Below are 27,020 nucleotides of genomic sequence, written 5' to 3'. Positions count from 1 at the left end.
GCCTCCCGGCCGCGCTTCCCCGGGCGCTCCGGCCCGGAGGGCGCTTGGGCTCGGGGCCCGGGGCCGCCGTGGGTTTCGGTGGCGTCGCCCGGCAGGCTGGCAGTAGCGGGGCTTAAGAATGCCGAGGTAACTGCAGGGAAGTTCAGCGGGGAAGGTCCACTCCAGCGCCTAGGCTGGCAGCAGGAGAGTTCTGGCGGCGGTTCGTCCGGCCCGAGGACCGCGCCTGGTCCCGGAGGAGGTCCGCGGCTGCGGCGGCCCCGCGGAGCGCTTCGGGATGGGGTCGTGCCTCCCCCCCGCCCCCCGTTCCACGCCCCTGGAGCGCCGGGGCGGAGCGCTGGCCCCGCTCCTGTGGACACAGCGAGGACCAGAGTCCGTTTTGTTGCTGATGGCTGTTGTGTTCTGCCCTCCCATCTAGTCCGTATATACACAGTTATTTTCAAAGAGCCTTATTTTGCGCGTATTTTATGGCCGGCTTCTTCGGATCACCAACCTGCTTGCTGGTAAACCATCCTGTGGAGTTAAACTCTCTGTTGCCATCTGATATTTTTAGAAAGCCCCAACAAAACAATAATCTACAGCCTATTTCTCTACCTGTGTTTTGTTCGAAGTACAAAAATATACAGACTTAGGTATACTTGTTCAAAGAACTGAAATGAGCGTTTAGTAAAAATCCACTAGCCTGAAAATTACCTGTGCTGCTGGTAGGTACCCTTTAAATGATAAATGATAACAATACTCATTTCTGTTGAGGTTAGTTGAACACGTTCCATATTACTTGTAAATACGTGACTCCCCTTCAAATGTAAATTTTCTGATGTGGCGTTTAAGCTAATGTAAAAAGATGGGATTATGTGTGATGTTGTGGTCAAGAGCAGTCTTAAAAGGGACACCTGGGTGGCTCAGTTGGTTAAGCGTCTGCCTTCAGCTCAGGTCTTGGTCCCAGGAGCTGGTCTCAGGCTCCTCTCTGAGGGGGAAGTGGGCTCCTCCCTCTCCCTCTGCCCCTTCCCCTGGTAGTGGTCTTTTCTCAAAAAAAAGAGCAGTCTTAAAATTTCAAAGTAGGAATAGATTCTTTTACAGATACATGTGAATTTCCACGGAAATCAAGGTAAATGACATCAAAAAGACTGGAAAGGGGCTGTTATGAAACTTGTTACCTCTAGGCTCCCCACTTCATAAATTGCCTGTCCCCCTCATCTGTGCTTGTCATCATTGGAGGCATTAAGGAGATTTTTATCAATGAACTTGTTCTTATTTAAAGAAAATGAGCATTGTGGACAATAGCCAACAAATGATCTTTCCTCACCAGTGGTCTATATTATGACATTGATGACCTACATAGAGGTCCATCTTGTCTGTGGCCTGATCCCTCGAGGTGTGATTATTGAAGTATTCCTCTCAAAGGAAATGGGGGGAACTGTTACTGAATTGATCTGACAGATTATATATATATATATATATAAACACTATTTTTGCTCATGTTTTTTTTTTTTTTTTAAGATTTTATTTATTTGAGAGAGAGAGAGCAGGTGCAGGAGGGAGAGGGAGAAGAGGCTCCCTGCTGAGCCATGGGGCTTGATCCCAGGACCCTGGGATCCTGACTTGAGCCCAAGGCAGATGCTTAATCTAAGCCTGAGTCACCTAGGCATCCCTGCTCATGATTGTGTAAAGTCTTTCCACAAAACCACACTCGGCACCAACAATGTTTCTGGAACTTGTTTGACAGAGAAATACATTTGTGTTTTTGAAAGTAGTTGAGATTAACCAGATAATAGCTGGCTAATTCTTGGAGTTCCTTGGTTAAATGTTTGATAGAAACAGTGCTAATGCTAGTTTGTGCTTATGAGTCATAATTATACAGGATGATTTTTAGTTAAAAATGGCTAATTATAGGGATTCCTGGGTGGCTCATCAGGTTTAGCACCTGCCTTCAGCCCAAGGCATGATCCTGGGGTCCTGGAATCGAGTCCCGCATCGGGCTCCATGCATGGAGCCTGTTTCTCCCTCTGCCTGTGTCTCTACCTCTTTCTCTCTGTGTGTCTCTCATGAATAAAAAAAAAAAAAAAGGCTAATTATAGCCATTAATAATGTAGTATCAACAACCTTATTTTACCTGCTTTTTGGTATACCTGGAAACCTAAGTAGACTAAATCAAGAATATGATGTCTTGGATTGATCTAAGAAATTTGAAATAGTGAGGTTAATAGTTATCAGCCTGTTCTGATAACTCTTCTAATGTATTGACTCAAATTCTCTCTCCTGTTGTCTTTGATTTCCATGTAATGTATGCATTCCCCTCATTCTTTTATAATGTAGTATGTTAGGTGTAGGAAATCAATTTGACTTCCTTCTGAATGAAATACTTCTGCTAACACTATGCTTTTCCTTACTAGTCCTTAATTAATGTACAGTTTTCCACTTTTTTAAAAAATATTTTATTTCTTTATTTGTCAGAGAGAGAAAGCACAAGCAGGAGGAGCTGCAAGCAGAGGGAGAAGCAGGCTCCCTGCTGAGCAAAAGCCCGATGCTGGACTCTGTCCCAGGACCCTGAATCATGACCTGAGCCACACAGGCATCCTTACCCTTCTACTTTTTAATTCCTTCTGGAAATTAAATTTTACCGTAAAAGCTTAAAATAGTAGATTTATTTATTTATTTATTTTTTTTTTTTTTTTAATTTTTTATTTATTTATGATAGTCATACAGAGAGAGAGAGAGAGAGAGGCAGAGACACAGGCAGAGGGAGAAGCAGGCTCCATGCACCGGGAGCCCGACGTGGGATTCGATCCCAGTTCTCCAGGATCGCACCCTGGGCCAAAGGCAGGCGCTAAACTGCTGCACCACCCAGGGATCCCAAATAGTAGCTTTATTGAGATAAAAATCCTATACTACCCAATTCGTCCAATTATAGTATATAATTCAGTGATTTTAAGTATATTCACAGAGCTAAGCAATGATTACCACTATCAAACTCTAGAACTTTTTTTTATCACCCCAAAAGAAACCATGTACCCGTTAGTAGTTGTTTCCCATTTCCCTCCAATACCCTGACAAATAAACTGGAAACAGACTTTCTCAGAGGCATAAAGATGAATGAGCCCTAGGCAACTACTAATAATATATCTACTTTCTGTGTCAGTGGATTTATCCTGGACGTTTCATATGTATGGAATCATACAATATGTGGTTCTTTGTAATTGTCTTGTTTTACTTAGTATAATGTTTCAAAGTTCATCTGTGTTGTGGAATTTTTTTATGCCTTTTCTATTAATAATATTCTATTTTACGGGTGTATCACCTTTTCTTTATTCATCAGTTGATGGACACAAGTTGTTTTCACTTTTTGGGTGTAATGAGTAATGCTACTCTGAACATTTGTATAATTTTTGTGTGGACATAATGCTTTTAATTTCTTGGGGGTATATAGCAAGAGTGAAATTTCTGGATCATTTAGTAATTCTTAAGTTTATTCTTTAAGGAATTGCCAGACTACTTTCCAAAATGGGTGCATCATTTTACATTCCCACCAGCAATGTACGAAGGTTCTAATTTCTCCGCATCTTTGCCAACATTTGTTCCTTATTTTTTTGATTATAGTCATGCTATAGTGGGCATTAAGTGGTATTTCATTATGGTTTTGATTTGCATTTTTTAAAGATTTTATTTATTTGAGAGAGAGGGAGAAGCAGGCTCCATGCTAAGCAAAGAACCTGATGTGGAGCTTGATCCCAGGATCCTGGGATCATGACCTGAGCTGAAGGCAGATGCTTAACTGACTGAGCCACCCAAGTACTCCAAGTTGTAAGCATTCTTTATGTATTCTGGCACTAGATTCTTTTCTTTTCTTTTTTTTTTTTTTTAAAGATTTTATTTATTTATTCATGAGAGACACAGAGAGAGAGTCAGAGGCAGAGGGAAAAGCAGACTCCATGCAGGGAGCCTGATGTGGGACTCGATCCTAGGACCATGGGATCACGCCCTGAGCCAAAGGCTGACCACTGAGCCACCTGGGTGTCCCACATTAATCTTGTTTTTAACAGGAATTGCTGTCATCTAAAAAAACCCTAAGGCCAGAAATATTTATGACAATTTCACCTTTACAAATGACCCAACAGCAATGAGCCCATTGGGGCAAGAAGACAAATTTAAATTTCAATCCATTGTTTTGTTTTTCTTTAATTTTTAAATTTCTTTTAATCCTTTTTATTTTATTTTATTTTATTTTATTTTTTTTATTTTTTTTAGTAATCCCTATACCTACCATGGGGCATAAACTCCTGACCTCAAGATGTAGAATCATATGCTCTCCTGACTGAGCCAGCCAGGTGCCCCTGTTTTATTTTTGCTTTACCTGGTCCTATTTTACTCTGGGCCTTAGTGTTTGGTCTTGTGCTATTGAAATACAGAATTCCTTTGCTTACAATTAGAAATGTAACTTTTGCAAGGACCCCCTTCCCAATCAGAGCAGTATTTACATGGTATTAAAATCTTGTATATGTTGATAGTTAAGGTTAGAGTAGTAGAACTTCTTGATGCTGGGATACAAAGCAACTAATTTATTGTATGGAATTTTCATTTTTAGTTCTTTTTTTTTTTTTTTTTTTTTTTTTTTTTTTTTAAGGTTCCCAGTGTTTGGCTCCAAATATCCATGGTTCAGCTAGAAATACTCTGTTTATTGGGTGAGATTTTGTAGAGTGGGAGGAAATTTGTCTCAAAACAGGAACAAGTTGACATGGCTCTGTTTTTCCTCTGGGATGCCCAGAGTCTGAGAAAGTATCTCTTCTATTGAGTTTGCCCAAGAGTTTCTCTAGTAGTCATTTTTCTGAAAAAGCCATTTAGATTGGACAGCGACTGGAAGTTGTTGTGAAAATGGTTTTATTGTCAACAAACTTCCACACTGGCTGGATGAAAAAAAATTCTTTTTTTAAAGATTTTAAAAGATTCTTTTTTTTTTTTTTAAAAATAGGAAATGTAGATTTATTTATTTATTTATTTATTTATTTATTTATTTATTTATTTATTTATGATAGTCACACAGAGAGAGAGAGAAGCAGAGACACAGGCAGAGGGAGAAGCAGGCTCCATGCACTGGGAGCCCGACGTGGGATTCGATCCCGGGTCTCCAGGATCGCGCCCTGGGCCAAAGGCAGGCGCTAAACCGCTGTGCCACCCAGGGATCCCAAGATTCTTTTTTTTTTTTAAAAGATTTTATTTTATTTGTGTTTATTTATTCATGAGAGAGACACACACACATACACAGAGAGAGAGGCAGAGACAGAGACACAGGCAGAGGGAGAAGCAGGCTCCACACAGGGAGTGCTCTGGGCTGAAAGCGGTGCTGAACTCCTGAGCCACCTGGGCTGCCTGAGTTTTTATGTTCTTATATTCATTCCATCTCTTTTCAGATACCTCGTGTTTTCTCATTGTTCTTTGGGTACCTAGTGACCTTATTCTGAGTTGCTTACTTGAATTCTCTCTTCCAAATTTAACAGTATCTGTATTCCATTCCCTCATGGTGGAAAGCTAAATAAGTGAATAATTTTAGATGTAGACATTAATGGATGTAAATGTATGAATATATTGACCTTTAAGGTAACTTTTTTTTTTTTTAGATTTTATTTATTTATTTGAGAGATACAGATAGTGAGAGAGAACATGAAAGGGGAGGAGAGGGAGAAGCAGGCTCCCAGTGAAGCAGGAAGCCCAATGTCAGGATCGATCGCAGGACCCTGGGATCATGACCCAGATTGAAGGCAGACACTTAACTAACTGAGCCACCCAAGCGCTCCTCTCCTCTCCCCTTTTTTTTTTTTTTTTAAAGCAGTTCACTGTTAAGCAAAAAGAGTGACTAAATTGAGCATTTCATGTACTTGACAGATGATGATGAGAAATGGGGGCGGGGAATGGGTCTTTTAGGAAGCTCCAGTCACATCATATAGGCAAGCTTATTGCACATAATGCATTTAGAAAAGTTGAGGGTTGTAAGCACATCTGGCACATAATGAGTAGTTTCAGTTGGTACCAGTGTCTCGTTTTTTTTTTTTTTCTTTATGTTAATTTTATTTTATTTTTTTATTATTATTTTTTTTAAAGATTTTATTTATTCATGAGAGACACAGAGAGAGAGGGAGAGAGGCAGAGACACAGGCAGAGACACAGGCAGAGGGAGAAGCAGGCTCCATGCAGGGAACCTGATGTGGGACTGGATCCTGGGTCTCCAGGATCAGGCCCTGGGCTGAAGGTGGCGCTAAACCACTGAACCACCCAGGCTGCCCTCTTTATGGTTTAAAATCCCACTTTTATTTTTTTCATGATTTTAAATATTCTGTTTTAGATTGTTACCTTGAGATGTTTATTGTGACTGCTGAGTCTCTCGTGGTGGATCATTTCCTTGTGCCTTTCTAAGCTTTTTTATTTTTTATTTTTTATTTTATTTTTTCGTTTCTAAGCTTTTTTTTTTTAATAATTTTATTTTAAATTGAGTAGTAATGATAGGCACGCAGTGTGAGAGAGAGAGAGGCAGAGACACAGGCAGAGGGAGAAGCAGGCTCCATGCACCGGGAGCCCGAGTGGGATTCGATCCCGGGTCTCCAGGATCGCGCCCTGGGCCAAAGGCAGGCGCCAAACCGCTGCGCCACCCAGGGATCCCCATTTCTAAGCTTTTGATTGGGAGTCCATCTCTTTTCTGAAGCATTCTGTAAGATCTTGGCTGTAGAAGTGGCCTCCAGATCAATTTCAAATTTGCTTTAAAAATTTTTTAAGATTTTATTTATTTGAAAGAGGGAGGGACAGTGAGCAAGAGAGAGAGAAGTAGCAGGAGGGAGGGGCAGAGGGAGAAGCAGACTCCTCACTGAGCGGGGAGCCTGATAACATGGGGCTCTGTTCCAGGACTCCAGGATCATGACCCAAGCTGAAGGCAGACTCTTAACCAACTAAGCCACCCAGGCACCCCCTCATATTTGCTTTTGCCAGATGTCATAGGGTCATCACTAGCCCAAGACCTCAACCACAGGAAAAGACATTTCCTTGTCATCTCTCTGAGGTAGAGGATACTTTTTTGCCTTCTTTTTCATTGAGGTGGCCACACTTTGAGGATTCTGGCTTTAGCAGTGGTTTCCAGTCCAGCTATCCACTTCAGGTGGGTTCAAGGGCAGTTCATTGCCTGTGTGGGTGTTGGAACTCAGAGTTAGGTGTGAGGGCCCATTTCCTTGTCTAAAAATCATTCCTTGGTACAGGCACTCCATCTCCATTTCAGGCACCTGGGAATTTCCTTTGATTTTTTTAGTTGTGCATTTAGAGATGTCTTCTGTTTTATCCAACACTTCTAGGTATTTGTAGCAGTCTTCTGATTTCTGCCATGTCGCCAGAATCCGAAGTTCAAGATTAAGCAGAAAAAAATAGAAGTAGAAGTTGCAGTGATTACTAGATAGGATTCTAGGAGATAGATAACCAAAAGTTAATGGGATGATAGCCTCTGGTTAGGGGAAGAATATCTTAGAAAATTAAGGAAAATAAGTTAGTAAGCGGAATGTGGGAAGGGAGCTCAAGAAAGTTTAGGAAGTCTGTCCAAAAAATGTTAAGAATCTGTCTATCTATCTATCTATCTATCTATCTATCTATCTATCTAATCTATCTATCTAAAAGATTTTATTTAGTCATGAGAGACACAGAATGAGAGAGAGAGGCAGAGACACAGGCAGAGGGAGAAGCAGGCTCCCCTCAGAAGGCCTTATGTGGGACTCTGATCCGGGGATCCAGGATCATGTCTTGAGCCAAAAGCAGACGCTCAACGGCTGAGCCACCGAGGCATCCCAGCACGTTAACACTTTAAATAAATTTCTAATAATGCTGTATTAAAAGTTTTGGAATTCAGCTTTTTTAAAAAAATTATTTTTGATGAAAGTTTCCTCCTAAGGGGCAAGATTATAAAGTTAGAGACAGAGCATGAAACCCATACAATCTCTCTGGCTGCCTGACTCTTCTTTTGAGGATTTTTGAAAATACAGAAAAAATATTAAAAAATTATCATAAACTCACAATTCAGAGATAACAGATATTAACATTTTGTCATATTTGCATAAAAATAAAATGTTCAAATACATTTGATTCTCCTTATTCCATTCTCCCCCATATCTTCCAGAGCTGATAGCTACACTGAATTGGGTTTCCAGTTTAAACTTCCTCTGTCCTGTTGGTGCTTGCTGCCTGTTGCTGGCCTGTTGATCATGAAGTTTTTGCCAGCGATGTTTAGTCAATGCCTATTGCATGGACACATAACTCTGTATGTAGTATTGATTTACAAATAATGGTCACTTTGTCTAGGAGGACTTCAAGTGGGCAATTTAGGGAACTCATAGGGGGTCTCTTTTTTTTTTTTTTGGTGATCAGCGTCCAGTTTTGGACGTTAGTATTTTATTTTTTTAAGATTTTTATTTTTTTTAATTTATTTTTTATTGGTGTTCAATTTACTAACATACAGAATAACCCCCAGTGCCCGTCACCCATTCACCCCCACCCCCCGCCCTCCTCCCCTTCTACCACCCCTAGTTCGTATCCCAGAGTTAGCAGTCTTTACGTTCTGTCTCCATAGGGGGTCTCTAACAAGGAAAGGCAAGGAAGGTTTTGCTAATGGAAAATAGGTGCTTCCTGTGTCACAAAGGTACCTTGACTTACCTGCCAGTGTGGTAATTACCAGTCAAGAATATTCCTCTTCGGACGCCTGGGTGGCTCAGCAGTTGAGCATCTAGACGCCTTTGGCTCAGGGTGTGATCTTGGAGTCCCAGGATCGAGTCCCACATCAGGATCCCTATAGGGATTTCTCTGTCTCTCATGAATAAATAAAATCTTAAAAAAAAAAAAAGAATATTCCTCTTGCCTTACATTTACATTGGGTTGGGATGCCAGGGTGGCTCAGCGGTTGAGCGCCTGCCTTCTGCACAGGGCATGAATCTGGAGTCCCAGGATTGAGTCCCACATCGGGCTCCCTGAGTGGAGCCTGCTTCTCTCTCTAGGCCTATGTCTTTGCCTCTCTCTCTCTCTCTCTCTGTGTCTCTCATGAATAAATAAATAAAATTTTAAAAAAGTACATTTACATTGGGTTTTGTAGTGTATAACATACCGCATTGTAGCATTCAATCATAAGAACCTTATGAAATGATGTAGGGACATTTTCTGTTTTTGTATTTTTTTCTTTTTTCTCTCAACATATTCTCCTAAAGCATTACCCTCCCTCTGTAAGACCTATACACCACAGGTTAGCCTCCCTTCATCATGTATTCATCATGAATTTTAGTTGCAAGCAACAGAGCCTGTTGTCAAAAGAAGACAGCTACAGAAGCATTCAGTAAAGGAAAACATTTTACTCGCAAAGTTGGATTGCAAGGAAGTTCAGGTTTTAGAAGGACTGGTTTGCCAGTTGAATTGTACAACAGATATTTAAAAGAAGGCAACCACAATATTACCATATTTACAGTACCATGTTCATTTTGGGGAAAAAAGCAGTTGTCTCACATGAGTGTTCCAACCTCAAAGATTGTGTCATGCTTTCAGGTATCAGCATTGCAAAAGCCAATAAAGTTGCAAATCAATAAAGTTTTTTTTTCTTTTTTTTAAATTTTTATTTATTTATGATAGTCACATACAGAGACAGAGAGAGAGAGAGGCAGAGATATAGGCAGAGGGAGAAGCAGGCTCCATGCACCGGGAGCCCGACGTGGGATTTGATCCCGGGTCTCCAGGATCGTGCCCTGGGCCAAAGGCAGGTGCCAAACCGCTGCGCCACCCAGGGATCCCTTGTTTTTTTTTTTTAAAGGATTTTATTTATTTACTCATGAGAGAGACACACAAAGAGAGAGGCAGAGACACAGGCAGAGGGAGAAGCAGGCTCCATGCAGGGAGCACGACGTGGGACCCGATCCTGGGTGGGACCCGATCCTGGGTCTCCAGGATCATGCCCTGGACTGAAGGTGGTGCTAAACCACTGAGCCACCTGGGCTGCAAATCAATAAAGTTTTTATTAGGAGTCAGTAACTTATAAGAAAGGCTCAAGATTTCATTTATTTTGTGGACCAGAGCTAGACAGTGGATCCTGAATCTTTCAATTTTTTTTTTTAAGATTTTATTTATTTATTTGACAGAAAGAAAGCACAGGCAGAGGGAGCAGCAGGCAGAAGGAGAAGCAGGTTTCCTGCAGAGCAAGGAGCCCCATGCATGGCTTGATCTCAGGACCCTGACCTGAGCCCAAGGCAGATGCTTAACTGGCTGAGCCATCTAGGTGCGGTGCCCTGAGTCATTTAATGTTTTTATTAGAGGAGAGGGAACAGGGCTCAGGGAGCAAATATTTGCTTTCTCATGGTGGGACACCATGAGCACTTTTTTGCATAATGCGGCAGGTAAGGTGTTTTACTTTATACCAAACTAGCCAGTTTATGAAGAAGGAAATTTATTATTACAGGGTATTAGGTTACTTTCAGAATTTATGGCAGAGTCTGGGAACCAGGGACACTCAAGAAATGTGCACTGTCATACCCCTGGTTCTAGCAGAAATCATGAAGCTATTGTCATACACTACTAGACTCTAGACTGATAGACTATTAGACTCTAGAACCCTAGGGCACAACTGGCCCAGATCTAGCACCAAAGCATCTGTCTTTTTTCTTTTTTTTTTTTTTTAATTTATAAGAACCTGATGACTGCACCCAGCCACCACCTCACATAAATCATTTCTGCTTTTCTTGGGAACATCTTCTGGACAGAATATAGATCATAAGCCTGCACCACAACTGCAAGGCTGTCTGAAAAGTAGTATTTTTAGCTTTTCCAGGCTTTATAGCAGAGGGTAGCAGGTGGTTGAAAGATTATGGAATGAATATTTAGTGAATCAAACTAGTATCTGCTGCTTTATACTTCATGTGGTTCCATATGTGACTGTCCCTCATAGTGCTTGTTGGAGCCCCACTTCTGCTCTGGGAGAGAGGAGTGGACCCATGACCCAGGCTTTGCTGGTCCCAGGATTCTATTTCCTTGTCCTCAGTGATTGGTTCAAGGATGGTTGTGGGATCCAAGCTTGGTCAAAGTACTTGACATAGAGATGCTGGTAGAAAAACCTTTTTTCAAAGGAGCTGCTAAGCAGGGATAAAGGAAGCCAGGAGCTGTCTGTTTAGGAGAGAGTGAGGGCAGAGACAAGCAGGGGTGAAGGTGAAAGGAGAGGGGAAGAGGAAGAGAGAGAAACCATCCTGATATTGTATGAGTCGCTGGAAGTGCTGAAGCTGTATTTTACAATTACAATGAAAAAAGCCGAAGTGTCTCTTTTTGCTTAAACTTGTATGACTTAGGTTCCTGTCACAGCAAAAATACCCTGATTGATATATATAGTATTTTTCTCACCAAGCATATCCATCATTTGGGCTAACAAAACAAAATCAGAGGGATAGTGACTTACTCATTAGCACCCTCATAGCCAGGCAGGACTGGATGTAATAGAAGTTTGATGCCCAGACTGACTGAAACCCAGAGCCCGAGGACTTGAGCAGGAGCAGGACCATAAGTCTGGTAGTGCAAGAGGTCTGTAGCAGAAGGCTGTATTCAGGCCTAGGAATGGAAAGGAGGCTGAAACTCAGGGCTGTGCATGTGCAGAGACAGAAACCCAGAGATTTTATTGGACCAGGAAATATTGTGACAACTATCCCAAATCAGTATTTAACCTCCAGTTCTTTCTCTCTCTCTCTCTCTCTCTTTTAAGATTTTATTTATTCCTAAGAGACACACAGAAGTAGTGACAGAGGCAGAGGAAGAAGTAGGCTCCCTTTGGGAAGCCCAATGCGGGACTCAATCCCAGAACCCTGGGAGATGCTCAACCACTGAGCCACCCAGGTGCCCCTCTTTTTCTCTTGATGAAGCCTCTTTAAAAAAAAAAAAGTTACTTACATATAGTTATTGGTAATTAATTGATAAAAAGATTTAGTAGCAAGAAAAAAACCTAGCTGTAGGGCACTGAGTGGCTGAGTTGCTTAAGCATCTGCCTTCTGCTCGGATCATGATCCCAGGGTCCTGGGATCAAGCCCCACATTGGGCTCCTTGCTCAGTGGGGAGCCTGCTTCTCTCCCTCTCCCTCTGCCTACTCTTCCCCCTGCTTGTGCTCTCTCTGACAAAATCTTTTTTTTTTTTTTTTTTAAGATTTTATTTATTCATGAGAGGCAGAGACACAGGCAGAGGGAGAAGCAGGCTCCATGCAAGGAGCCCGATGTGGGACTTGATCCTGGGATTCCAAGATTACGCCCTGGGCCAAAGGCAAGTGCTCAGCTGCTTAGCCACTGAGGCATCCCAATAAAATCTTTTTTAAAAAAAGAAAAAAAAAAAAAACCCTAGCTGTGTTAGAAGAGGTAAATAAATGTTGGGACGCCTGGGTGGCTCAGTGATTGAGCATCTGACTTGGCTCAGGGTGTGATCCCAGAGTCCTGGGATTGAATCCTGCTTCGGGCTCCCTGCATGTAGCCTGCTTCTCCCTCTTCCTGTCTCTCTACCTCTTTCTCTGTGTATCTCTTGTGAATAAATAAATAAAATCTTAAAAAAAAAAAAAGAGGTAAATGTCACCATAGTTAGATGTAGCTTCCCAAGAGATGATGAGTTAAAGTCTTTGGGTCATAAACTGGCTTCCACTGTCCTGAGTTGTTTAAAAGAGCTTCTGGGAAGTCCATGAGCAAGGCTGTGGGTGAGTCCTGAGAAACAGCCCTCACCAGTTACTTGCAGGATGTGGACAAAGTCCTAGACATCTGGCAGATACATGGTTGAGGAAATGAACTGCTCTGTTTTCTGCTTCAAACTCACCATGGCCATTAAACTCAGGACCGTTGAGGCAGAATTCTTCTGTGGGGGTGAAACGTATGTCCTCAGCTGACCAAGCCCAGGGTGTGGAGGGCAGAACGGGAGTTTTACTAGCATGAAGTCCAGGCATCCAAGTGCAAGGAAGGAGCTGGGCCAGACTCATGTGGGCATTATTGAGTTAAATAGATAATATAAAGGCAGAAGGCATGGAGTAAGTGGCAGAAGTTGGAGAAGGGCAAAGCCCACACAGCTTCTAAACCATCTTTCAGTTTCTTTAATGTGTCAATTTTAATACCACTGAAGACCGTTGTTTTTACTGTTTTCTGACCTGCAATGTTCTTCCCTAGGCATTTTCTGTGATTGGTTTGTGTTCATCCTTTAAACTGCAGCTCAGATGTCACCTCCTCCAGGACAGCTCCTTAGAGTAGATTCCTCTCCACTTTTATCATATCATCCTGTTTATTTTCTGTGGTAGTTAGAACCCCAGGAATTCTCTCATTTGTTTGATGTCTTATCCCTCTCCATTAAGGATGCAGAGTCATGAGGATAGAGACTGTTTCATTCATTGCGGTGTTCCCCAGCATCTAGAACAGTGCCTGGTATGTCTTTGGTGCTCAGTAAGTATTGATTAGTGAATTGAATGAAATGCTTGGGAACAAATAACAGAACAAATAATTAAATAGCCACTGTCTTGATTTGCATGAAGCTCAGGAGCTTTCTGGAAAGGAATATGAATTTTGTCCACAGCCAGGACTCAGACACACATAATCATATCCAGTAGCCTGGAGGGTGCTCAGAAAAGCCAGATATTTGGAGGGACAGCAAATTTCTTGATAGGAAGTCTACAAGGACAGGTGGTATAGCCTGATTTAAGAGTGAGTCTATGAAGGCAGCATTTTGAACCAGGCAGCCCAGTGTGGTGGGAATGTCACTTTAGCTTTTAAAAGCTTTTAGATCCTTGACAGAGTCAAAATTATCGCTTGAAGCAGCTGGGGGCATGACCCTGCGTATGGGAAGAGTGGCTAAAAGGCAGTGTTGTCATCAAGGAGCTACAGGTGGCATTTGGCTGCTTCTACTGAGACAGATGGCTCCTGTATGTGTGAGATCAGAGTGGTACCCGTGAGTTTCTACCAACTGTTAAGAAAAATCTCTGTCCTCCGGTCTATCTGGGAAGCTCAGTTGGTGGGCATGGGAATGTTGAATAAGTCTGAAAACAACAAAGAGAATATTTTCACTCTAGCCAAGTGTTATGGGTTGAATTGTGTGCCTGTCCCCATAAAAGAAAAAAAAGAAGAAAGATGTAAAAGTCCTAACCTCTGGTACCTCAGAATTTAACTGTATTTAGAAATAAGGTTGTTATAGATGTAATTACTTAAGATGAGGTCGTACTGGGGTGGAGTGGATCCTTAATCCAATATGACTGGTGTCCTCCTGAGAAGGCCACATGAAGACAGAGACACAATATGTGCTGGAGAACACTATGTGATGAAGACAGAGATTGGGGTTACAGGGCTGCAAAGTCGAGGAGCGCTGCAGAGCCACTAGAAGTGGGGAAAAGGCAAGGAAGGCTCCCCTACAGGTGTCAGTGGGAGCACGCACGGTCCTGCCAAACACCTTTACTTCAGAATTCTAGCTTTCATAACTGCAAGACAATACATTTCTGTTGTTTTAAGCCATCCTGTTTGTGGTACTTTCTTATGACAGCCCTGGTAACCTACCACACTGAGGCAATGAGCAAATAGTAGGTTGAAAACCCTGATTTTTGCACAATTGTATGCAGTGAGTTTGACAAAAGACTCAGAGCATCTTATAGCTGATATAATGTGAATCAGTCCGATACTGGCTGGTCATCACTTGTTCTCTCCACTTGTGTATACATAGTTTTCAGCCCCTTTTAATTTTTATGTATTTATTTAAAGATTTCATTTATGTATTTTAGAGAGAGAGTACATATTGTACACATGCAGGGGAAGAGCAGAGCGAGAGAGAATCTGAAGCCGACTCCTCACAGTGCAGAGCCTGACATGGGCCTTGTTTTCACGACCCTGGGCTCAAACCAACAGTCAGATGCTCAAATGACTATGCCACCAAGGCAGCCCTCCACATCTTTGTAAAAATTTAATGTTTTATTTTGAGATAATTGTAGATTCGTGTGCAGTTTTAGAAAATAACACAGGCATGTTGCATACTCTTTTACCCAGTTTCCCTCCGCAGTACAGGTGAGGTATATGTGCATGGTGGGTATGGTATCATAACCAGGATGTTGACATAACCAAGACACATCCCTGCAAGGGTCATCTTGTTACTTTTTCATAACCACGTACACTTTCCTCCAACTCCTACCCTTTTCTTAACTCTTGGCAATCACTAATCTGATCTCTATTTCTATAATTTTATCATTTCAAGAGCTTTACAGAAATGCAGAATAATATAGAATATAACTCTGGGGATTTTTTTTTTTTTCCATCCAGTATACTTCCTTGGAGATTTCATCCACATTGTTGCCTATGTCCATGGTTTATTCCTTTTTGCTTTAATTATATTGGTATGACCTTGAATCAAAGCATGGGCAACTCCATGACTTCTGGTTATTCTTGCCACAAAACACTTTCAATTTAGTATATAAGATGCAGTCTGATGAAAGAGGCAAAGCTCCAAACTTGATGGAAAATGAAAAATTCTTCTCTCCCCGCAATCTGCAGTCTAGGCCTATTGCCTAGGAGAAGTTTGAAGTTGGGAAAGAGAGTCTGGTTGGCTTCCTTCACCATTTTGAGCTTCTGGCCAAGGTTACTTGGTCCTCCAGGATCGGTGCTGAGATGGGGCTTGGTGGTACAGGGATGGAGGGATAGAAAAGGCCTTAAAGACTAATCCTGGTGTAAGTGGCTCCATACTTTCTGGATTGTCACCTGTTCCTTGGTGGTGGTGATGCCCTCCCATAGTCTTGGTTAGTAGTGTACTATGTTCTTAGTCCCCTGAATGCTGATGGACCTCAGCTTCTCTATGTTGAGGGCTGTTTGCCGCTGCAGGTGACCTCTTGGACAAGCCTCAGCATGACCCCATGCCACCCCATCTCACTCCTTAGCCTATATCTGGTACAAGGAAGCACACACACACATATCCTTGGCTGTGATGAATTCTGGGAGTGCAGGCCGCCTCCTATAGCCTCTTTGAGTAGCTCATCAGCTCATTGCTAGCCCTTTAAGTTTCTCAGAGGAACTTTTCATGTTGCACTGTAAACCCCAATTGCAAGGATATACATCAAGCTGTCTGGATGGACTTGTTGAAACCCCCTTACTGACTAGGTGTGGGGGAGAAATGGGCACTCCCTCCTTTCTCTTCTGAGTAGGTAGGACTTGGTAACCACCCACAAATCTCTTTCTATTCCGGATGAGTAGAGGTTCAGATATTCTAAGCATTTAACCATAACTTTGAAAAATATGCATTTTGGGGTTGCCTGAGTGGCTCAGTCAGTTAAGTGTCTGCCATTGGCTCAGGTCATGATCCCAGGGTCCTGGGATCAAGCCTTGTGTTGGGCTCCCTGCTCACGTTCTCTCTCTCACTCTCTCAAATAAGTAAAACCTTTTTTTAAAAATTTTTAAAATTTTATTTATTTATGATAGGCACACAGTGAGAGAGAGAGAGAGAGAGAGGCAGAGACATAGGCAGAGGGAGAAGCAGGCTCCATGCACCGGGAGCCCGACGTGGGATTTGATCCCGGGTCTCCAGGATCGCGCCCTGGGCCAAAGGCAGGCGCTAAACCGCTGCGCCACCCAGGGATCCCCTCAAATAAGTAAAATCTTAAAAAAGAATATGCATCTTGATCTGACATCTTACTTTGGTATTTATTGTCTCTCGATGCCTTGGAGAAATTTTCTGATTCCAGTTGACTAAATAGTATGTTTATTTAGAAATACTTAAATAAAAAAGAAATACTTTTTTCCTACTTAAACTTTATGAAGCACTTTTTAAAAAAAAAAAAGATTTTATTTTTTAATTCATGAGAGACACACAGGGAGAGAATGGCAGAGACAAGACACGGGCAGAGGGAGAAGCAGGCTCCATGCAGGGAGCCAGATGTGGGGCTCCATCCCGGGTCTCCAGGATCAGATCCTGGGCTGAAGGTGGCGCTAAATTGCTGAGCCACCCAGGCTGCCAGTGTATGCTCATTTGCACCTTTAATTACAGCTACATTTTGGGACACCTGGGTAGCTCAGTGGTTGGGTGTCCGCCCAGGGCGTGATCCTGGAGTATAGAGATCGAGTCCCACATCAGGCTCCCTGCATGGAGCCTGCTTCTCCCTCTGCCTATGTCTCTGCCTCTCTCTCTCTCTCTCTCTCTCTCTCTGTCTCTCATGAATGGATAAATAAAATTTTTAAAAAAATTAACAGCTACATTTTGTTGGGGCTTCCTGTGCAGTTTCTTAGGACAAGAAACACTTCCAATGGCTGTTAAATAGAAGGGAAAGAATAACTCTTTGAAGTCTACCTAAGTGTGAATTTAATTTCCAGGAACACAGAGTTCAAGCAAGACTCAAGCAGAGACAAAATAATCAAATTTTGGTTTTCAGACCTTCTCATTGATTGATGAGAATAGCACCTTTTCTATTTGTCCTGTTGTTTCTGTGGCCTTCTCCCAAGGCTGCAAATCTTTATAGCAATGATTCTACAAATTACCAGAAGGCCTAAAATGAACCACACATAAAGGTCTTGATTAGAGACTAGAGAGAGTTAACTGCCTGTTTCTCTGTGGGCTGCTATTATTGTTAAGATTTCATGGGACTTAAGTAAAACAAAAAAGGAGTATATGGGACTTTTCTCTAAAGAGTACTATGTCATTTTTCTTGTTAGTAACAAGTCAGTGGGCTCTAGTTGGTAAGGATCACACCAGGTGCTTAGGAAGGGTAGATTCTAACCTGGCCCTGCTGTTGTGTGGTCGGTTTACTGTTGGCAAATCACTTTGCCTCTCTGTGATTATTGTGAGGCAGAGATTCTTTTTTTTTTTTTTTTTTTAAGAATTTATTTGTTAGCACAAGAGCAAGTGGAGGGTGGGAGAGGGACAAGCTGACTCTGCACTGAGTGCAGAGCTGCATGCCACGTTCAATCTCAGGACCACAAAATCATGACCTGAGCTGAAATCAAGAGTCAGATGCTTAACTGACTGAGCCACTTAGGCACCCCACCAGGCAGAGATTCTTAAACCAAGCTTGCATAAAATCACTTGTTAAAAATGCAGATTCCTGAGTTTTGCCATTAGAAATTTCCTTTTGGTGGGTTTGACATGGAGTCTTGGAGTCTATATTTTTAATGAACACTTTCTGTGATTTTGATGCAGGTGCTTCACACTTTCACATTGTTCAAAGGGATGGCCTGGCCGACTTCTTAGTCTGTGGAGATGACAGGTGGGCATCATGCACACTCCTAGGTTATAGCCCTGGGAGTCAAGCAATGAGGATAGATGTCAGGAGAATGGAAGGGAGAAGACTAGTTATTTAAGGTTAAGTGCTATGGTCATTAGATTTATTTCTTCCACTCCTAGGGGAATAATAATAGCATTGCCTTCAGACTTATTCTTGCAGAGAGTTGTTGGGATGGGGTGGAAGTAGGAATTTAATTTGAGGAGTATTAGTATCAGTTCTACCCATCGTTTTTTTTTTTTTCCTCTTTCCTTTTTTAAGATTTATTTGTTTGAGAGAGTGGCAAGTGAGTGATCAGAGGGCCAGTTAAAGGCCATTTGGCTTTGGGAAGAATTGTGACTACTTGAGCACACAAATCTCTTGTTAGAATACAAACAACAGGGGAGCAGGTAGACATCTATCAAAGTATGTTCCAAATCAATTTATTTTTTTTATTTTTATTTTTCCAAATCAATTTAGTGTGCTTATTAGGCCTTCTTATTGTTAATATTAGGCATCTTTAACTTTGACTATGGGATCTTCATGTACTATCTCAAGTTACAGAATACAAAAGCTAGCTTATTTTATTTTTATTTTTTAGAGATTTTATTTATTTATTCATGAGAGACCCAGGGGCAGAGAGAGAGAGAGAGAGAGAGAGAGAGAGGCAGAGACCCAGGCAGAGGGAGAAGCAGGCTCCATGCAGGGAGCCCGACGTGGGACTTGATCCTGGGACTCCAGGATCACACCCTGGGCCGAAGGCAGGTGCTAAACCGCTGAGCCACCCAAGGATCCCCACAAAAGCTAGTTTAAATCTCTGTTGCCCCTTTTTAGTATTTTCTAAAAAAATTTAAAATGTTTGTTTGTTTATTTATTTATTTATTTGCTCCTTTTTAATCTTAACATGAGTCTCGTGTTGAGGAGTTCAGCATATAGGTTGAACTGAACTCACATATTATCCTGTTGACCTCATGTTAATGTCAACATGTTGACTTGTTGAATTTAGCATCTACTAAAACTCCCAAGCTTTTTTTTTTTTTTTTTAAGATTTTATTTATTTATTTATGGGAGACACACAGAGAGAGGCAGAGACATAGGCAGAGTGAGAAGCAGATTCCCTGTGTGGAGTCTGATGTGGGACTCAATCCCAGGACCTGAATCATGCCCTGAGCCAAAGGCAGATGCTCAACCAAGGTGCCCCAACTCCCAAGCTTTTATTTTATGTACTGCTGTTATAACTCTTTTTCATCATCCTTTTTTGATTCAATTTAGGAGCCCAGATTAGTACTTTAATTTTATCATCATTTTAATTTATCTAAATTTAACTAAAATGTTTTAGTTCTTTGTATCAATCTGTTAATTTTGGGAGGGGGAAGGATCCTGATTATGCCATATAACATTATTGCTTTCCATGGTATTAACTATGTATCGATTGTATTTCCATCTGAATCCTCAAAAACATATTAAATGGTACAGGGAGAGAAGATTGGAGATCTTGTTACTAGTGATCTAGTAGTTGAGGTTAATATAATTTACTAGTCAAAACCCATTTGGAATAATTGTTTGTTTATTTATTTAAAGATTTTATTTATTTATTCATGAGAGACCCAGAGAGAGAGAGAGAGGCAGAGACACAGGCAGAAGGAGAGGCAGGCTCCTTGCAGGGAGCCCGATGTGGGACTCGATCCTGGGACTCCAGGATCATGACCTGAGCTTAAGGCAGATGCTCAACCACTGAGCCACCCAAGCACCCTGGAATAATTGTTTAATTAAATTATTAGCTAGAACTCACACCCAGGTCATTGTTTCTTTATCTTGTTTCCAAAAACATTTGGAGACATCAGATATTTTACAGAAAGCCAGATATACTATGTCTACTACATCACTTAGGCTTACTGATATAAGAAAATAAGGAGAATCCGACACGATTTATTCTTAATGGATCCGTGCTGGCTCCTAGTGATTACCTCTGGCCTTCCTGTCAGTAATTAATTATAGTGTAGGTTGAGCAATGTAAGTTTTGCTGTATTTTTCTTCTTCCTCTTTTCTGTGTCTCCAGTCTTCTGGTTCCTTTTCTATTTTCCATAATTCCTAAAGTTCTCCAGAATTGGTCTGGAATAGTGCTTCTCACACTTCAATATGTAAGTGTATCTGCTGGGAGTTTTGTTACAATGCAGATTCTGATTTAGGAGGTCTGGGATGGGTCCTGAGATTCTGCATTTCTGACCAACTACTAGATGCTTTTGGTCTTCAGGCTATTCACATTGGAAAGGTAGGAACTAGAAGACTTGGTGTTCTAGATAGGAATTCTGGATTTTAGTGTTCCTCTAGAGCAGGAAGGAGATCTCTGGTGGAAGTCTTTTATGTCAACACTTAAAAACTCCTCAGCATCTGTATCCTGCAACAGTTATCTTCCTCATTCCTTTATCTTCAATGTCTCTTGCTCCCACTGGCTCCTTGGCCTCCTCCTTTTTGCATTTCTTGCCCTATTTTGCCTTTCTTCCTTCAGTTCACAGTCAGGCTTTGTGGGAGAATAGTCTTGAATTTCATTCTATTTTGTCTTCTGATTATTCCTATCAACAACTCTGATCATGCCACTTTGCTCTTTGGAACCCTTTGCTAGCTCCCTATTCCTTCTGGCTCGTTATAGTGACATTCTACCACCTGGCTCTTGTTTCCTTCTTTAGCTCACTCATCTTAAACTCCAAGAATTCCAATCTACTTGTGATTCCCAGGGTACATTATTCTGTTTCCAGTCTCTTTGCCTTAGCTTTTATTATTCCATTGTCCATAAAAGCTCTTCCCTGCCTTATTACCTAATTTCTCTCATTCTCCAGATATTCCTTTCACTCTCTCTCTCGTTAGAAACTTAAGATAATATATCTATTTATGTTTATTACTTGTTTGATTTATGAATGATTGAAATTAGGGATATTGATAGTTTCCCCCTTTAGTCTGCAGCTATAACTGTAGAATTATTGGAGGGAGGTGTTATCTTGACCTGATGATGGTCAGTTGTACTGAAGAATTTTAAGGATACAAAATCACTTGGTTAAGTCACCATTAAATCTTATTTATTTGCTTTAAAGTAGGCTCCTTGCCCAGCATGGAGCCCAGTGTGTAGCCCTAACCCACAACCCTGATGAGATCAAGACCTGAGCTGATATCAAGACTTGGACACTTAACTGACTGAGCCACCCAGGCACTCCACCATAAATCTTATTTTTAAAAAAGGGAATACTTAATCATTACTCTGTAAATGAAAAGTGAAAAATACTTTTAATTAGCTTATTATTGTGTGAATTAGTCCAGCTGAACCTATACAATATTCATTGACATACTTCATGGGAATGAAGCAATAAAATAAAAATGATAAGTTTTATTTGATAAGAATCACTGATGTAGTCTGCAGAGACAGTGTGAACGGTAAGGTTTTCAGATGATAATTCAGAACTTTGACATCTTGCCCACCTTTGGGAGCAGAGTGACTGACAGAGTCACTTGCTGGCTTAGGAAGTGGCCTTTTGAAAGTTACAAAACTAATTGGGGTTACTTGACAGTAACAGAATAGAGATGGAGAGCTGCCTGAAAAGATGTAAACACTGAGGATTTCATGGATTATTAGCTGGTTATTCAAACTATAGAGGCTCAGGACTTGAAATAAGTCCAAAAGAAAGTAGGCTCTTTCCAGATAAAAAATTTTAATACAATTTTAAAATATTTCCCATAGCTGTGGTCATGATCTCTCTGGCAACAAATGCAATTTGCCACCAGATATGTCGTTGCTATGACACTTGCAGATATGAGAAGGGATGGTGAAAGGTGGAGATTGAAGTGCTAATAGATTTGAATGAAACCTTATTTGCAAAATGATCTTAATGTGTGTTTCAGAGATAAGTCTTAATCCCTTATACATAATAGGTATTCTGTAAATGTGTGTGGAGCAAATACAATATGTGAAATATTTAAAATTAAATGAAGGAAATAACCTTCTTAAGGTTTTTTTTGCTTTTCTTAAGAAATTGTTCTTTATAACATGGTTTTGTGACTACTGGATCACATTGTGTCCTAGGTTTCTGTGACTGTGCAAAAGAGAATAAGAATTGTCAGCTTCATTAAGGATATATAGCATGTGCTGATATTTTCCTTTTCCCAGGGATGTGGGACTGTTGATGAATTCCATTCTAGCTGAAATGTCTGAGTGGGAGTTCTGTTCTCCATTCTTTTTACTGATTTTCTGGCCAGCCTATCTCTGGGTAATGATTCTCTCAGTTTATGTTGCCCTTTAGTATAATACATTTATTCAAACTGAACTGTGTGTCTGGTGGGTTGCACCACAAAACCAAGAGCCCACAGCCAGAGCTAGAGGCAATATTTTATTTTATTTTATTTTATTTATTTTTAAAGATTTTATTTATTTACTCATGAGAGACGCAGAGAGAGAGGTAGAGACACAGGCAGAGAGAGAAGCAGGTTCCATGCAAGGAGCCTCCCGGGATCACGCCCTGGGCTGAAGGGAGGCGCTAAACCGCTGAGCACCCCCAGGCGTCCCTAGAGGAAATATTTTATTTTAATTAATTTTTAAAAAATTTTTTAAAATTTATTTATGATAGGCACGCAGTGAGAGAGAGAGAGAGAGAGAGAGAGAGAGAGAGAGAGAGAGGCAGAGACACAGGCAGAGGGAGAAGCAGGCTCCATGCACCGGGAGCCGACGTGGGATTTGATCCCGGGTCTCCAGGATCGCGCTCTGGGCCAAAGGCAGGCGCCAAACCGCTGCGCCACCCAGGGATCCCGAGGAAATATTTTAAATTAGGAAAGCACATAGTCATAATAGTCTATTTTGTGAAATAGTACTTGGCCATGGCAAACCTGTTTCTCTTCTCTTTTGAGAATAATGTTCCTGGGATAAAAATGGGACTCTAGAGAAGATCACTATTGGGTAGTGGGCCACAGGACTCTAGAATCATATGTGTAAGTCCTAGTTCAGCCTTGCTAGCATTTTGTCCTTGTGCCAACTTTTATTATCCTTTTTTCCCCAAAGCCACCCATGCGTCCCCCAGCTTTAGCATTTTTAAAATATTTTTTTTCTTGGGGTGGCTGGATGGCTTAGTCGGTTAAGCATCTGCTTTCAGGTCAGGTCATGATTTTGGGATCCTGGGATTGAGCCCTGCATCAGGCTTCCCACTCAGCAGGGAATCTGCTTCTCCTTTTCCCTCTGTCCTTCACCCTGCTTGTGTTCTCTCTTTCTGATAAATAAAATCTTTTAAAAAGATAAAATATTTTTTCTCATTGTAAAACAGTTAAGAATTTTGAAAGCATAGAAAGTTATGAAGAATGAATATTCATGGGATCCCTGGGTGGCGCAGCAGTTTAGCGCCTGCCTTTGGCCCAGGGCGTGATCCTGGAGACCCGGGATCAAATCCCATGTCCGGCTCCCGGTGCATGGAGCCTGCTTCTCCCTCTGCCTATGTCTCTGCCTCTCTCTCTCTCTCTCTGTGACTATCATAAAAAAAAAAAAAACAACAAAAAAAAACTCTTTAAAAAATGAATATTCATATAACAAACATTTGCTTATATAATTAAATATTCTTTGAAAGCACCATTTCATACATTATACAGTATTTGATTATTTAGTCATTTAATCATTCTTGTATTTTTGGAACACTTACTGTGTTTCTTGGTTTAAAGTGCTGTGATAAATATCTTTTAATTAAAAAAAAAATCTTTGTCCAACTATCTTTTTCCATGGGGTAGTTTCTGAGGAAGGGTAGTATAGAGTTTTATTTGTTTGTACTTATTTATTTTAAAGATTTATCTATTTTAGAGAGCATTTGCAAGCATGAACAGGGTGTGGGGGAGAGAGAGAGAGAATCTCAACCAGACTCCCTGCTGAGTGCTGAGCATTGAGCCAACTGAAGGCCAATCCCATGACCCTGAGATTCTGACCTGAGCCAAAACCAAGAGTCAGATACTTTACTGACTGAGCCACCCAGGTGCTGCTGTTTGTACATTTGTAATAGTGGCCTGCTTCACCCTCTATGTCTCTGCCTCTCTCTCTCTGTGTCTCTCATAAATAAATAAAAATAAAATCTTAAAAAGAATAGGGCCTCAAATCCAATGACTGGTGTCCTTTTTAGGAGCAGACACAGACAGAAGAGACACAGAGAAGGCTGTAGGAAGACAGAGGCAGAAACTGGAGTGATGCTGCTACAAACCAAGAAATCCCAAGGATGTGGAAGCCATCACGAGGAAGAAGAGAGGCACGGACCGGGTCCTCTTCAGGGCCTCCAGAAGGAACCATCCCTATTAACACCTTGATTTTAGACATCTGGCATCCTAAACTATGAGAGAAGGAATTTCTCTTATTTTCAACCAGTTTGTAGTAATCTGTTATGGTAGCCCTAAGAAATTAATGCAGCCATGTTCTCTGCAGTAACTCTGTGAAAGTGAAAAACATCAGACATGAGGTTTCATTATTCCCTGATTTCATATATTAAAATTACCATTTTTTAAAAAGATTTTATTTATTCATGAGAGACACAGGCAGAGAGAGAAGCAGGCTCCCTGCAGGGAGTCCCATGTGGGACTCGATCTCAGGATCCTGGGATCACAACCCAAGCTTAAGGCAGATGCTCAACCACTGAGCCACCCAGGTCCCCCAAGGCCCCATTCTAATCCAGTATGGCCTCATCATATCTTGATGACACCTGCAAAGATCCTGTTTCTAAATAAGGTCACCTCCATCACCAGGAAGAACTGGGGTTAGGACTTGACCGTACCTTTTTAGGGGAACATGGCTTAACTCACTACAATGGCAAATTCACAAGTTCAAATAGAAACTCATCATCTCTCCTTCCTCCCCATACCCTGCTAGCTTGTCTAACTACAACTTTATCAAGTTGTGTTATTTAACTGTTCCCCTTGCCTACTGGATTCGTTTTAACTTTTCTGCTTGACTGTACCCTACCTATGAAGATGATATTTTACTGTAAGAAATTGAGCTTCTTTGGCAGCCCGGGTGGTGCAGCGGTTTAGCGCCGCCTTCAGTGCAGGGCGTGATCCTGGAGACTCGGGATCGAGTCCCACATCCGGCTCCCTGCATGGAGCCTGCTTCTCTCTCTGCCTGTCTCTGCCTCTCTCTCTCTCTCTCTCTCTCTCTGTCTCTCATGAATAAATAAATAAAATCTTTTTTTTCTTTTAAATTTTTTTTAAATAAATAAAATCTTAAAAACAAAAAAGAAATTGGGCTTCTTGACCTTTCATAACCTTAATTCCCCTCTCTGTGCCGTTATTCTTACATGGAAGGTCTTCTTTTTCTTCATCTAAGTAAATCTCTCTTTTTCAATAGGGAGAGGGGGAGGAGAGGGGCAGAAGGAGAGGGAGACAGAATCTTTAGGCTCCAAGCTGAGTGAGAAGCCCAGTGTGGGGCTCATTCTCACAACCCTGAGATCATGAACTGAGCCAAAATCAAGAGTTGGAGGCTTAACTGTCGGACCACTCAGGTGCCCCAGTAAATCTCACTTCTAAGGGCAAGGAGTGTGCTTTATACTTTATTTTTTCCTGGGACACCTAGTCCATTGGTACATCTAGTATGTGCTCAGTAGACATTCTGATTAACTTTCTGATACAGTTGAAGGATAAAGACTCTGGATTGGATAGAAAACTAAATAATGGTTTTATGTGCTTGAATCCCAAAGTTCAAGCTGTTTGAGAATCAGTCTCTCTTGTAGCTTAAATGATCTAGGTTGACTATTGTTTTCTCTTTGATTTAGAACTTCTACCTAATATATCTTAGTCTCATTCTGGTGGTTTAGCCTATTTTGTTTCAAAAATAGTGTGAGGAGATGCTCCTGGCAGATTAGTTCATGAGAAGATTTTGTTATTTATTGTCTATACTGAGTTAAGGGTTTGGAAGATAGTTTATTTTATCAGTGGTGTAATGTCTGAACACATAAATAAAACCAGCTTTGTAGTTTTGTTTTCTTATTATTATCATTGTTCCATAACTGGGGACGATTTCTAATTTAGCCTTCTACCTCTTCAAAAAGGAGAAGGCCTGTGGCAATACTGATTGCTTTTTCTCCTTTGGGTTCTGTCGTCTTTCAGTAAACTCCACAGTTGTAAGCCTGAAGGGACATATATGCCAAATGTAGTCTGGGGCCCCTAAGAAGGTCCAGTTAAGTTAAGCCCATCCATGGTCTGGTGGACCTCAGTCCCAGTTTAGGTTTCTTACCATTAATAACAAGCCCAGAGCCATTAAGTGGGTCATGAATAGATTTGTTTCTGTTTTTTTATGAACAGAAGGGTAAGGGTCAATAGGGTTTCTTTTGTCTGGGTTATGTTGAATATTGCTGTATGTGTGGTATTTGTGGCTAGAATAATGAGTAGATACTTGCTAAGCAAATTGACCAGTGCCTTGCATCTAGTAAATGCTATGAAAATGTTTGAAAAGAAAATAAAAACTATAAATTTTTTAAAAAGATTTTATTTATTTATTCATGAAAGAGATTGAGAGAGAGAGAGAGAGGCAGAGATATAGTCAGAGGGAGAAGCAGGCTGGCTCCCTGCAGGGAGCCCGACATGGGACACGATCCCAGGACTCCAGGATCGCACCCTGGGCTGAAGGCAGATGCTCAGCCGCTGAGCCACCCAGGAGTCCCTGTCACTAGATTATTTAAAATTCTATGTGTCGGTTCTGATCCTGGACCAAGACAGGTAAGAAAACTTCTCTCTGCTATTCCTCCTGCTGAGTACAGCTAAAAATCCTGGACCAGATCACTTCTATTGTCAGATTTTTGCCTTTGGTCAG

At 41.3% G+C, this 27,020-nt stretch overlaps 1 protein-coding gene and 1 long non-coding RNA gene across 2 annotated transcripts in view; both read left to right on the top strand.

Annotated features, from left to right (window-relative positions):
• GPR176 (G protein-coupled receptor 176) overlaps window positions 1-27,020 on the top strand; it is a 132,660-nt gene that overhangs the window by 1,042 nt on the left and 104,598 nt on the right. The gene's annotated exons all lie outside the window — the stretch shown is intronic.
• LOC144302994 (uncharacterized) lies at window positions 19-26,691 on the top strand. Its single transcript, XR_013370044.1, has 2 exons — window positions 19-500; window positions 24,349-26,691. It is a non-coding gene; the product is annotated as an uncharacterized LOC144302994 (long non-coding RNA).

Source organism: Canis aureus, chromosome 32, assembly GCF_053574225.1.
Source record: "Canis aureus isolate CA01 chromosome 32, VMU_Caureus_v.1.0, whole genome shotgun sequence".
Classification (NCBI taxonomy): Eukaryota; Metazoa; Chordata; class Mammalia; order Carnivora; family Canidae; genus Canis; species Canis aureus.
Note: the sequence above shows the minus strand (reverse complement) of the source record. Positions and strands in the feature narration are given on the sequence as shown.